This window comes from Sciurus vulgaris (genome assembly GCF_902686455.1).
Source record: "Sciurus vulgaris genome assembly, chromosome: 12".
NCBI lineage: Eukaryota > Metazoa > Chordata > Mammalia > Rodentia > Sciuridae > Sciurus > Sciurus vulgaris.
In genome coordinates this window covers 70,800,472-70,815,526 of record NC_136473.1, presented here as the reverse complement: position 1 = coordinate 70,815,526, position 15,055 = coordinate 70,800,472, and the positions used below count along the sequence as shown (strand labels likewise).

The 15,055-nt window shown below is 42.2% G+C and overlaps 1 long non-coding RNA gene across 2 annotated transcripts in view; it reads right to left on the bottom strand.

Moving 5' to 3' along the window:
- The window catches only part of LOC306641864, a 178,567-nt gene that overhangs the window by 62,581 nt on the left and 100,931 nt on the right, over positions 1-15,055 (bottom strand). The gene's annotated exons all lie outside the window — the stretch shown is intronic.

Genomic DNA, 15,055 nt, shown 5'->3' with positions numbered 1-15,055 from the left:
ACCTTCAACTAGACTACAAAGCGATAGTAACAAAAACGGCATGGTATTGGTACCAAAATAGAAAGGTAGATCAATGATACAGAATAGAGGACATGGACACAAACCCAAATAAACACAATAACAAGCTTCTTAAACTTGTTTTGATGTAAGTGTGTCTTGGCACACTCTGTGAGAATCACTGCTCTAAGGTCTTTTTTCTGCAGTCCTTATCACTCAGGAACAAAGTAAGAATGTTCTTTCAGGTCTCATCTTGATGGTATATTCCACATCCTAGGAACTAGTAAGCTACCTGGCCCTCCCTCTCTTCTTTCCCAGGGGTTTCCTACTCTTCTCTTAGAGTCACAGTGGCACTTGGAGAGACTAGTAGTCAGGACCCAGACTATAGGCATCGCCCTTTGGACCCCTAGGGTCTGGGTGCACAAGTCATATGGAACCATCTTGGTCTCTCTCTCTCTCCCTTTTTTTTTTTTTTTTTTTTTTTTTCCTTCTGCAACTGAAGTTTTATTGCCCCTGAGTTTTGCTGAAATTTGACTTGATTTACTGAAAATGTATACATGTAGATGTTTAAATATATTACACAATCTGAATTCAGCAGGTTAGGTAAAAAATGGACAGTTTAGATCAGAGATCAGCTAAACGGGAAGACACAGTGGAGCTCTGCTAAGGCAGAGATCAGAGGGGCCATTTAGTGGATGCTGTGTGCACCACCCAGAACCCCTCAGGACTGAGGCATGCAGTCCCTGCTGCCAGGAGTGTTGATTACCAACCATTCCCTTTGTGATTCACACTCAACTGACATATGTTTTCTTTCAGGGTTATACACTTTCCCAGTGGATAGCTTAAATATAATGACTAGTTGATGTGGAGATAGGAAACACACCCACTTGTGTCAGTTTGGAATAAATGTGAAGGTTCATCTGAGTTCTAGGGCATCTCATAAGATTTTCTGAGACCTCTGTTATGACTGCTTCATAGCCAAATTCTGCTCAATCCTGGCCCTCTCCTTTGCAGGTATGGCTCCTAAAAGCGCTTCCCAATAAAATGACTGCATGTACATTTTCAACTCAGAAACAATTTCCTTAGTAACATGACTAAAGACAATGTGGGGAGTAATCTAAGGAGCAAGACCTGAAAAGGTAGTTTGAAGGTGGATCGTCTGCTAGTCACTTGGCAATAAGAATCCAATAAGTTGATCAGTCTAGTTCTGATCACCTCAAGAATGCTCTGGGTACAATTGTTAAATGTTTTACTGGTGGAGAATTAGAAAGGGATGCTAATAATAGAGATCCAATGTCTCAGGTGTTTGAGATTCGGGAAAGTAATAATTGCATGTATGATGAAATCGGATGATTGTTGAGTGTTAGTGATGCACTGAAGAAAGTTGATTAATCACTGATTTAAGGTAGAATGCAAAAACCAAATGTACTACTTGGAAATATAAAAGACTCTCATCTCTTGCAGCCAAAGGACAGGAAAGGCAGAGAATCTGGCTGTGGGTATCATTTTAAGGGGAGTAGAGTTCCAGAGAATTTTCTCAAACCCAGTAAGTCTTCTACACCAAGTTCAGAACTCTGATTTCAAAGTTTAGAGTCCTGAGACTTGGGATGAAGATATCTAGGTTGATAAGCTCAAAACTCTTGAAACCCTAACAGCCCCACTCCTCTCTCTCCTCTCTATTAAAAGATAGTATACTGCACTTGCTTGAAAATGGCACTGAAGCCTTTGCCTTGTAAGACACCCTCCCCTCCCCACCAGGATTCTACCCTACTCCCCATCTGGCCACCAGGCCAACATCTAGAGTCAGTTTCCTAAATAGTCCACCTGAGCCTGCTAAGGAAGGAAGAGGACTATAGACGGTGAAAGAGCTGCAGGACCTAAGTCATCTGAACTAGCAGGAACCAGAGAAGTTTGTATGGGCTAAAATCCTGAGGATCTATGGAGACTGGAATATACTGTGAATGAAGGACACTTTATTAAACACTCCTCTATGATAGAGAATTCAGACTCCTGACAAGAACTCAGAACACAGGGATGACACCCTGTTGGATGACTCTTGGAAGCTTGGAAGCTTCACTTCACTCTAAGTGAAGTAGAAATGCCAGAAAGTGGTGGTACCAATTGACAAAGGGATCAAAAGTTTCTCAAATGTGAGCAAGTTGGTGGCTATACTATGTGTACTGAATCTTTGAATGCACCTCCCAGAAAGACTTATTCCTCCAATTGCTTGGTCTACTGCCCCCTGACTACCCTCCACTGAATGCTTTCTTAATAAATTGCCCTCAGCTGAACAAAACTGCCTTTCCCACAGTCATGTCCCTTTCCCAGGTGAGGTCCACGCACTGACTGTTTGAGGCTGAACCATCTGGCTCACTTGTTCCAACTCAGAACCACTCAAAAGGGCTGGCCAGCCTCAGAACTCCATGAGGAGACAGACGAGGTCTAGTTTACAACTGTGTCAGAGTTTCTCCCTTGGTTACTTTTCTCCCCTATGTGCTAATCCCAAGACAGTTCTAATCAATTGCCTATGCACTAAACCTCATCTGAAAGTCTCCAACACTAGGTAAGTATAAAAACCCTAACCGATGGGAAAATCCAAAACATACTCTGTTTACCAAAATGATACGGAATACATTGATAAGTGGGGAACCAACATCATTCAGAAATTCAGCAATGGTTGTCTTCTGTTTAACAGAGCTGATAGTAAGAGTTACCATTATAACAATGGGCTCCCTGCTAGCAATAGAGATGATAGGATGACTGTATAATAGAAGTTAGGAAGACCGGGGATGTAGTTTAGTTGTACAGTACTTGTCTAGCATGTGCAAGGCCCTAGGTTCAATCCCCAGTCATCAAGTGGTGGTATATAAGACTAAAACTGTCACACACGTTGGAGATGTACTAATAATAACTGGGGTGCAAAATGTCATCATGGACCTGGTTAGTAGGAACATAGGGAGGCCAGGGAACAAAATGGAGCCCTGACCCAGGTCTATCTCACAGTGGGTCACAGGCCACTCTGTGGTCACTTCCTTGACTGTTGATTGTATTACTGGAATGTACATACTTGGTAGCTGGGAGAACTCCAATATAGGTTTCTGGGCCTGTGGAGTAGCAGATATTGTAGCATAAGTGCTAACCAAGGGTAGTGGTGCTGAGTGTAAGTGGAAAGTGAGCCATGATATCTACCAGTTGTATCCTTAAGACCACCTATACTTGGGAGAAATGATTTTACTCCTCTTAATCTTAATTTTCCCAGGTAAAGAGGTCATCCAGAATCCTAAAAGGGCTATTCCCAGACTGGACAAATTTAATAGACAAATGAAATATATCTGAATATCTCAAGGGTATAGTATTTGCTATGTGTGCCACTCAGTCCTATACATACCTGTACACAGAATCCTTAAAGACTAAGACACAGGAATTGGGAGTTGGCTCCTGGCAGTTCACAGCTGGGGATTGCCTTCTACTAAAGGGAGTAGCCTTGCCAAGGTTCCACCCCCTTCACCAGGGCAGCTTTCATCTATTGCCAAAAGCCACCATAGTGACTGGCTCACGGAACACCTCCAGCTTGCCTAGGACCTGAAAATACAAAATTCCTGGCACCCTGGTTTCAGTTAGAGATAACTCTGAAGGGCTATCCTAACTCTAGAGCTCACTGTGAAGTTGGCTAAACCTCTGTTCTAACTGTCCACAGTTCAACTTCCTGCTCTGCCCAAATGTGCTTCCTTTGGTCCCCTCTGAGAATACCACTCAATGAACCACATGTACCCCAATCCATCTGAGTCTGTTCCCCTAGAGAATCCCAACTAAAAATGTTAGGAACCAAATATCAGAGATCCAGGCAAACATAAAATATCTAGACAGAATCTGGACTTAGTTCTGGTCAACACAGATAGTGCTAAATATTGTGCCATATAACTTCTAAAACAGATCAACTCTACCCCTGCTCATGGCCACAGATGACCTTGGGGTCAAGGTGGGCTTGACCTCCCCACATGATAATCATGCAGATAATCCAGTGATTTCTATGATACCTAATAGACTCATGCAGGCAAGACTCCAAGGAATCCATATGTAACTCTTTGAATCAGAGTTATAGAATTCTCTGTAGGTGACTGGTGTTAATTTGGGAGGTAGTCCTAAGGTCACATCATCTAGGATAGATTTTCAGTCAGCCATGCAGAACCATTAGTAAATCAGGATTCCTTTTCTCTAAGAGAGTCCCAATGAACACACCCAGGTGGAGAAGAGCAGAGCATCCCCACAAGTGGATCATAACACACCTCAGTGACATGAGGCCTCCTGCTTCTCTCATGGAGAACTATGTAAGCTTCTGGGTGGGAGAATCAAGGGTGTGGGAAGCCATGCAAGTCCTAAAAGATCTTATTTTGATGTCTGTCACTTACACTTGCCTTCTAGCAGCCACATTATAAGAGATCAAACTATGAGTTCTCTGGATTTTATATAGATTTCCCTAAATATGTCTCCATACAGCTTTATTGTTTCTCTATCTGTGGCCCCAAGGGTCAACTCATTTAGCCATAAAAATCTTATTATAAAAGAAAAATTTGCTGAAAGGGTGTTGCCAGGATAAGCAATTACCCTTGAACGTGAAGTGTTGAGTGGTTCAGAACTGGCATTCAAAATTCAGGCAGCCATTCTCTCTTCCTAGGGTGAAGGCTATTTAGATATTGCCCAAGAAGGAAGAAAACATCTTCTCTCTTATACTACTTGTCCTTGAAGGCATAACCAGCAGACTTTTGAATCTTCCCAGGCATCCTTCTCCCCACTGCCCTTAATAGAACCATATGTTTTCATCTCAGAAAGAAATGCTGGTTATGTTTTTCCCCTTTATTTGCTGCAGGGCAGTGTTAGGCAGTGCTGTCTCTCCAGGTAGAGAGATTCAAGGAGCCTGCAGGAGACAGGCATTGTCTCCAGCAGGAAGCCATGCTACTGGGCTCCCCATACACTTAGGCCTTCCATCATAGCCTTGGGCAGACCACTTGACCTGGGCCTCAGAAGGATTCAGCTTGGAAACACAGAACTGCTGGTTGTTTAGGGTGAGCTACTTGGACACCCAAAGAGAAAAGAAGCCCTGCAATTACCAAGAGCTACTTGTGACTGGCTTGCACCAAACAATTCTAGCTTGCTTCCAAACAGGAAGTTTCTTAATTCTTTTGTGGGGGAGAAGTTTTCTCCTGAGTTTGAGTAGGAAGCAAATCCAAGCTCCAGAAGAGTTCCTCCAGGCTCATCGGCACTTGCCCTGAGAGCAGAGCAGTGACTTTACAAGACTTTCACTTCAGTGACAATATTGACTATCCTCCAATGATTGACTGGAAGGCTGAGCAGAGAGCAGGATGTGGAAGGGTCTTTCCTGTTTATCGCCTCATGTTTTTTATCATGACTTAAACTTTCCCACCTACCGAACTCATAGATCAGGGCAAGGTCTCTGCCTGTAGTTTTCTCCTCCTTTATAACAGCAAATGGATTCTCCTGAGACTGGAAACATTTGTTTTCTCAGCCCACTAACTCCAACTACAGTACATTTCCTCCTTATCATCACTATTTAGTCTGTAATTATTCCAGTCTACTAACTCCCACAGAGGTTGGGGAGAACCATGGCTAAATAGCATAAATCACTGATTTCGAGTCCTTCATTGTCATTAATAAGCACAGGACATGGGAGTCCCTAGAGGACCAGTTCCTCAAATTCCATGTACATTTGTGTTTATGGCCCGGAGAGGGAGGAAAAGCTGTGGGCAAGGACTTGGCCATGAAGATCAGAAGTTTCATTTAAATCCACTGTGATTGCAGGTTCCATTTATTCTCTTGTTGTAACAGAGATAATAACAAGCTAATTTGGCTAAGGTATGAAAATGGCATCTGAACAGTGAAGAAATGAAATTCTAATTGGGCACAAACCCACCAATTCCCAAAGTTATACTGATGTTTTAACTCTACTGGAAATCAAAGGGAAAACACCTAAAAGACAGTTACCTAAACATCCTATCCCCAACTTCTTTTACATAACCTTACATTCCAGAGCTATCTTTCATTGAATGGCCAATGAACACCAAGAGTTAGTGGTGGCACAGGATGACACGTTTGGAATGAGCTCCCAGTCTCAACTAGAAATCCACGGACTTGGAGGCTACATTAATTTACAGGGCTGGCTAGTTCCATTAGATGTGCCCACATAGAGCCTGAAAGGAGCTGGTCTGCTGCTCAACAGTCACTGTCATCGTCAGCTAGTATGACACAAATATTGCACCAAAGCCCTGACAACATGGAACAAGATCAAGAGCAGTATAATTGCACCTGTATCCCAGAATCATTCATCCTGCAGAGAGCTCTGTATCTCTCCTTTGTATCTTAAGTGAACACATGCATTAGGTGTCTAGCTGTTGTGGATATTAGGACACTGGGTATATGGAAAGCCATGGAGGACTGGGCTGTGACTTGGCTTTGAGTTGGTAATCAACATTAGGCAGAGCTGGCCTACCGTGCCCCTGCCGGGCTCCTTGGAAGTCATTTACTTATGCTCTTTAGAAGTGCCCCTCTCTCACAGCCCTGGGGATATCACAGATGGCAAACAGAGAAGGCTCAGTGAACCCCAACATCTGGTCAAATAGTTCCTCATAAGGAGAGTTAAATCTTAAGTTATACACTCATCCCAGATCCTCTGTCCCCTTTGCTTTAAACAATTACCTTTGAAATTTTAGACAGATTTAGAAAACATTCAAGACCCAAGAACAGTCCCAGTATCACATACTTATTAATACAGAGATTTACATATTTGAAGCTACTCAATAAAAGGAGAGACTTTGGGAGAGGATGAAAGGAAATTCGATAATGAGGGAAAGGAATGGGTGACAAAATGAGTTCAAGTCAAAATTTTATTTTATTTCCCAACTTGTATCCTTCCTAAACTAAGATTTTTCTACATTGGGTCTATCTATAAGAACTGGTTAAAAACATAAAGAATATGGGAGCCTTAAATAAATGGTAACGCTAATAGAGACCCAGGGACAGAGACTTCTCTGAAATGCACAGCTTGCTGCTCCACATATAGTATCTTGAAAAATCTTTACTGCCTTCAAAGATACAGCCCTTGGCACTCAGCACCATGCCTCCAAGTTTAGAATGTGGACCTCCGTATTTATGTTCCCCAGATGGTGGAATTTATAAATGCACCACGGGGTGCTATTGAAATTAATAATTTAATTCATTTCAGTGATTGTACCGTGATTGCTAGTCATTATGGCAATAGCAGTTAGCAGAGTCTCTCAGTACTGGGATGTAGCTGAAGGGTAATATCAGTGAGAGTAATTCCTCTGTCATCCTATTTCAAATGCAGTCAATCCCTTCTGGATGGGGAATCGCCAAAAGTTTCTGGAATGAAAATGAAGGCAGCATCAACACAGATGAAGGTGGCTTCAATTTATGTGATTTCAAAAGTTTGAAATCAGGCCTCTAAGGAACACTGGAAGGGTTTGGAATTGAGCAGCCTGGAGAAGGAAAAGATAAGAAGAGGACCAATCACCTCCAAATGCACACATCTCTCACTCTATGTCAGTGAAGAATCTGCATCCAAATAACCGAGAATTAACTGCACTTTTATTTCATATTCCCACTTGTCTACTTATCAAGGGAATATACTGGCAGTCAGACTAAATGGCTTTTAAGTCCCTTCCAGAGATTCTCAGAGACTCCCTGAGTCTGTGGTTGTGGGGGCGAGGGTAGAGGGAAGTAGGGATTCTGTATTTCCTCAAGGGAAGTACTCGCTTCTCTCAGCCTAATGATCTGGAAGCCTAAATGTGCAAGAGGGAGAATTATTGGGCACTGGCACACAAGAGTGTGGCCAATGTGAATGAACCCACTGGAATTTTTAACCCAGGAGGCTGAACTACTTTGGATTTATACAATGACTTTTCTTTGGGAAGCATAAGCCCTTTTCCATATTTCCCTTGTACTCCTCAAAACTTTTTGTTAATCACAGAAGGAAGGCCTTATTTATAGATTCTCATTCAACAGCTAAAGAAACTAATAGAAGAATAGTAAAATAGTCCAACAGAAGTCAGATGTCGATTCTGTTCCTCCCAGCCTTTGCTCCATCTGTTAGATCTCCCCTTTGGGCTACTCCACTTCTGTCCAACCTTCAGAGCCTGAATGAGCAAGGAAAGAATCAGAATAAATTCCCACGATGCTAGGGATGTTGTCTGTGCCTCTCACCTCTGCCCCCTGCAATTCCTGTGTTGAAGGCCTACCCCTTAACATACTGTATTTAGAGATGAGGCCTCAAAAGATGTAAAAAAAAGATTAAAGCTTGAAAAAGGGGATAAGGGTGGAACCCTGAAACTATAAGATTAGTGCCTTTACAAGAAGAGATAGCACATCTGCCTTGCACTCCTCTCTCCCTCCCTCCCCCCCCTCCCTTTCTCTCTCTGCAATGTGATAAACAAACCAACTTCCAGATCTTTGAGTTGGGACTTCTGGCTTCCAGAACTATTGAGCAAACTAATATGGATTTTGGCACCCAAAGTGGGGTGTTGCTGTAACAAATATCTAGAAATATGGTTTTGGAACTGGGTGTTGGGCAGAGTTTGGAAGATTTTTTAGGTGCATGCTATAAAAAGCCTGGGCAGCCTTGAAGATACTGCCAATTACAATGTGGATGCTAAAGGTGATTCTGGTGAGGGCTAGATAGACAAGAGGAACCAGTTATCAAAACTAGAGAAAAGACAATCCTTGTTATAAAGTGGCAAAGAACGTGGCTAGATTGTCTTCCAGTGTTTGGTGGAAGATAGCGGTTGCCAGCCATAAAATTGGATATTTAGCCAAGGGTATTTCTAAACAAAGCATTGAGGGAGTTGCTTAGTTTCTATTTACTGCTTACAGTAAAATGTAAGAGGAAAGAGATGAATTGAAGAAATTATTAAGCAAAACTGAATCAGAATTGGAAGACTTGAAAAATTATCAGCCTCTTTATATTGCAAAAAAAATGAGAAAACAGCTTAGGAGGCTGAGGTAGGAGGATCACAAGTTCAAACCCAGTATCAGTAGCTTAATGAGATCCTAAGCGACTCAGCAAGACCCTGTCTCTAAATAAAATACAAAAAAGGGCTGGGGATGTGGTTCAGGGGTTAACTGTCTCTGGGTTCAATACTCAGTACCAGAGAGAGAGAGAGAGAGAGAGAGAGAGAGAGAGAGAGAGAGAGAGAGAGAGAGCGCCTGTTCTAAGGAAAACACTAAGCATGGTTCTGAACAATCATTTGATAATACATTAGTATGAATGTGATCCACAAATTTAGTCAGGCACCCATATTAGTCCATTTTTCATTATTATAACAAAATATCGAGGCAGGCTAACTTGATAAGAAAGGCAGGTTTATTTAGCTCACAGTTCTGGAGCCTGAAAAGTACAAACAGCATGCCATAGGCTTTTGCAAGAACTTCCTTAGGTGCGTCACCTCAGGACAGATGACATGGTTTGGATGCATGTGAGAGTGAGAGATCACCTGTCACACAGGAAGCCCCAGTGGGCCAACCTTGGGCTTTTATAACAGCCTTCTCAAGAGAAATAGCCAGGGTCCCATGAGAAACACCTTACTCTTTTCTGAGGGTAGTTCCCTGGTACCCTAAGTATCCCCCTCTGTGCCCCACTCCTCTCCTAAAGGTCCCACCACCTCCCACATCACTACAACTTGGGGGACAAACAACATCCAAACCATAGCTGCACCTCGGCATAAGCCTAGGTGTCAGTCAGCCAGAACTAAAAGACTAAAGAGAACAAAGAAAACAAGATGGAATAAAAGAAGACTGTTGGACATCTGGGATTATATGGGACCAGACAATAGAGCTATCTGACCAAAAATATGCTTTATCCTTAAAAAGGGGGGAAAGTGACCAATAGTAATTCAGCCATCAGGTTGCCACTCCTAGCACAGGTCTAGGGAGGTCCCTTTGGTTTTGAGGGCCAAGGGTGCTTTGCCAAATGTTCTAGGTCATGGTCAAGTGCTATGGACACAAGATGCTACTGCGTATCCAAAGGGCAGGGTCACCCTACAATGGTGATCAGTGATGTTGCTGCCCCAGGGGTCCTGGAGAGCAGAGTATCAAACCAAAGTTATTCTTGATCCTTAATATGAGGACCTAATACAAATTGTCTGGCATGGTAGTGGACTTACTTGGGACCCATTACATCTTCTTCTTTGTGATTACTTCCCTTTGGAATGAGCATGTCTACCCTATGCTTGTCCCACAGTGGGATTGTGGAAGCACATAACTGGCCTAGTTTCATAGGTTCATAACTGGATAGTAATTTGGCCTCAGGATGAATTTTTCTTTGATTCTCCTCTATCTCTGATTTAGATAATGTTCTGATGAGACTTTGGACTTAGAATTGATGCTGGAAGTGGTTAAGACTTTGGGGATGCTGAGATGTGATGAATACATTTTGCATGTGAAAAAGACATGAATTTGGATGGGGCCAGAGTTATGGACTGAATGTTTGCTCTTCTTCCCCTGGATTCATATGTTGAAGCCTTAACCTTCAGGATGGTAGTATTGAGAAATGACCCAATTTAGGGAAGTAATTCAGGCTAAATGAAGTCATAAGGGTAGAGCCCTGATCCAACGGGATATTCTTATAAACAGATATGTCAGAGAGTGAGTGCACTCTCACATGGCAGATCACTTGGGCAAATCTGCACCGCCCTTGGTCTCAGCTTCTCCCTCAAAGGTGGCACATTGGAACCAGAACAAATGGATTGGAACACCAGACCTTCCTTTTACATGTTATGTGATCCTGTGCACATCACTTTACTCTCTTGGCCTCAACTTCTTCACTCCTAACATGCCAACAACACATCCTACTCTACAGAGCAGATAAGAGTTTTAAATTAGTTCAAGTGCATCAAACACTCAGAATCTCTGGCACAAAGTAGGCATTCAATACTGTACTTGTTTTATTTTTCTGTAAAATGGAATTAATGAAGTCACTGAAAAGATCACATGAGATTACAGATGATAAATATCCCCAAGAACTGAAAAATACTATTTGTAAGGTAGTTGCATGGCAATGGGAGGGGGGATGGAGTTTCCTGTGTGATGGGATGTGGGTTGAGGATAGCAGTGGCTCTGATTTATAACTGTGTCCTAGTTCCCCAGCAAAGTTGAGTTCAAACCAAAACGAATAGTGTCAGAACAAAAAGATTGATCCAATTACCATTTCAGTCTATCTCTGGTGATTGATGCTCATTGGGGATTTTGAAGATGGACAATAGCTAAATGTCTTTGTTGTGGCCTCCTGCTGACTGTGCCAGGCACATAAGAACATCTTGGACATCCTCTCCTTTGGTAGGACGACAGTCCAAACCGTGGTGCTAAACACAATGTTTATAGGGCTCTGGAGACCAATATGTTTGTGGAAACCTTTTCTCAGACAACCATTGTGCATATTCACAGCATAAAGGTTCTGACAATTCCTACAGACTTTCAAAAACTGATGAAACCCCAAGATCCTGCCTCTTTTCTCAGTCTACAAAGTCACAGCCAATAGCTGTTAGAACTACATTCTCTGGGAACACAAATCCAAGAAAAGATCTGTTCACCTACCGTGGATGCTGTTCTGTTGTGCTCAGATCACAGTCAATTTGCAGCTGAGCAAGGCTGGTGGGAAGCAATGACTTTGGGCCCTTTTCTAGATATTTCTACATATTCCTCCATCAGTGTGGTGGAACCAGAGTGCCACATGAGGAACAGAGATCATAAATACCCTTTCAATGCACCAAACACTCACCGCCATATGTCCTTGAGCAGGGTCTTGGGCCAGGGAGGCCTTTGTAATCCCAATAGTTGTCACAGCAGATTCCACTCCTGGGTTTAGACATTAGGCTCACCCATAGCAATAGCAGCTTATGAGGGGAGAAAACAGAGGCTCTGTTCTTATCCCAGAGTGTTAAGCAAATGCCCTCAGAATCAACCTAGGCCACTTGTTCTCCCTCCCCTGCTCAAAACCGTTACAGATCAAACGGTTGGTAAATTTTGCCATAGTGAGAAACCTGGTCTCTGCAAGGTGGCTATATAATTTTCTAAATTCACTCTTTCCCTGAGCATGGTTCTAACTTAAAGAGCAGAAGCTGAAATTGAGCAGTAAAAATCTTACAGGGTACCCGTGCACACGTTTCACATCCTCTTTTTCCAGCACTCACACATGCACACACACTTATTCTTCTATTTATCTCCCTCCACTATTCATATTCATTGGCATCATCCTTTCCTCCCAGTGATGATCTACTCCATTGTCTTCTTGCTGCACAATTCAATTCAAGACAATTGTTTCTTATCCACTGTGTGCCAGGCACTGAGCTTAGAGTCATCTGTTCTCGGAGTCATCTTGGAGCAGAGTCATCTTGGATTCTGCCCTCTCATGCACAGTGTCTAAACTGATCACAAAGCCCTACCAATTCTGCCTCTGAAATTTCACCTAAATAGCACCAGGTTTCTTCCCTTACTGCCCTTCTCATCATCTCTCACCCAGAGAATGCAGTGGTCTCATATCCCCGGTGCCTCTAGCATTGATCCATGCCCAAACTAGGTCAGACACAGATTTGATGGTGAACTAATAATGCAAAAGCCTTCAACAGCTCTGCATTTTCTACAAAAAAAAAAAAAAAAAAAAAAAAAAAAACACAACTTTAGACAGTGACATAAAGGGTACTTCATCATCTAGCCCCTGATCATCTTTATAAATTCTGAGTTTTCAGAACTCCTGCCGTCTCCCTTTCCCTTATTGTACCTGTGCTAATAGTATACTGGGTCTTACTATCATAATCTTGGCACATAACGAAGTCTGGCACACAGCAGGTATTCACTAAATTTACATCAAACAAGATGTGACACAGATGTGTGGATGGATCGATGGAAGAGAAAATGTGTTCCAGGAGGCGCCCCCCCATCTTCATTTTGACTTTCTGTGGTATCAGTTACCGGTGGTCAACCACAATCTCAAAATATTAAATAGAAAAACTCTTGAAATAAATAAATCATATGTCTTAAATTGTGTGACATTCTGAGTAGCTTGATAAAATCTTGTGCTACCAGCTGTGTCCCACCCAGGATGTCAATCATCTCTTTCTTCAGCATAGCCACTCTTTACACTACCCACCATTAGTCACTCAGTAGCCATCACAGCTATCACATGAGCTGTCACAGTTACTGCAGTACTTGTGATCAAGTAACCCTTATTTTACTTAATAACGGCCCCAACCTGCAGTGATGCTGGCAATGCAGATAAGTCAAAAAGAAAAATCAGAAAGGTGTGCTTCCTTTAAGAAAAAGGTGAAAGTTACTGACTTAAGGAACAAAAAAGTCATATGCTGAGCTTGCCATTATCTATAGTAAGTTATCATTGTTCATCTTCTACTGTGCCTAATTTATAAGCAAACTTTATCAAATGTATGCACACATAGGAAAAAACAGAATATTTGGGGTTTGGTACTTTCCACATGGTTTGAGGACTCCACTGAGGGTCTTAGAACATATCCAAGATAAGGATAAGGTGGGGGGCTATACCAGTTTCCTATTGTTGCTGTAACAAATTACCACAAACTATATACAAAGTCATTGCATGATAGTTCTGGAAGCCAGAAGACCAAAATGGGTCAGCAGGGGTGCCTTGCTTTTGTTTCTCTGTCTTTTCTATCTGCTAGAGACTGCCTACATTTGCTGGCTTTCTTCATCTCCAAGTGCATTTCTCCAACCTCTGCTTCCATAGTCTTGTCCTTTTCTTTATATTTCTGACTTTAACACTTCTGAAGTTCTCTTATAAGGACTTGTGATTACACCTCTGGCCCACCTGGATTATCCATGATATTCTTTCCTTCTCAAGATTATTTGTCAAATGGGCAAATTCCCTTGTGTCATGTAAGGTAATATATTCATGAATTCGGGGAAATTGGGATACATATTTTGGAGGCCCTTATTCAGCCTTCTACCATGAATGAATAGATTTTTTAAATGTGTATACAAGGAGTGTCATAATAGTTTAAGCTACTAGGGAAAAATCATAAATAAGTAAGCCTAAACTGTGCCTAGAAAGGCTAGGAAAAGTTTCACAGATGGAGTGATGCCTGAACAGAGTGTGAAGAATATTCAGGAATTCTAATGGGGCAAAGGAACACAGCCTTTCTGAGTGAAAGAAACAGCATATCTGTGGGTACAGAGATATGAGAGTAGGGTGGGGGTGGGCATAACTGAAGGTTCAAACTTGGGGGCAGAGCAGGATCTTACATGCCACATGGATTAGTATAGAGTTTAATCTGTTATCTATGGAGAATCATTAAGGAAGCAACTAGGGATATTACATGGTATGTTCTAGACAGTGTGTCTAATAAATTTATTGCAATGATGGAAATGTTCTCTATCTGCATGATCAGTAAGTAACCATTAGCCACACGGGCTATTGAATATTTAAAAGGTGGCGGGAGGACTGGGAAACTTTAATGAATATTGGTGCAATACTGGTGCTCCCCCCAGTTCTGTCTTTTGCCTCCTGTTTTTCTATGCTGTCTTACAGCTCCTGGGCAAAACCACCCACACCCAGGGATTTGACCACCATTTGTATGCTGATAATTGGCAAAACGATATCATTGGTCCAGAACTCCTTCTCACAGGTTCCAGACATATTTAATGAATTTAAATGTAAATAGCTATGTGTATGGCTAATTATGAGATTGAATCATGCCACTCAAGAAAGAACCTCTGGAGAGTGCACTGAAGGTGATTTGGAGCTATGGGAGACTGGAGGAGGGATCTCAAGGGCATCAATCCCGATGAAAAGTGATCAGAACCCAAACAAAATACATGGGCAGTGGTGATAATGGCTGGTGGAGAGATTAGAGAGAAAAGTCAGATGTTGTATTAGGGGGATCTGGTGGATGGATTTAGTTGTAGTACAGATTAGGACACGTCTCTGGTTATCACTTACGTAGCTGAATGATGCTGTCCATCAAGCAAAAAGAGCAGAGATAAATGGTAAGATGATGATTTTAGC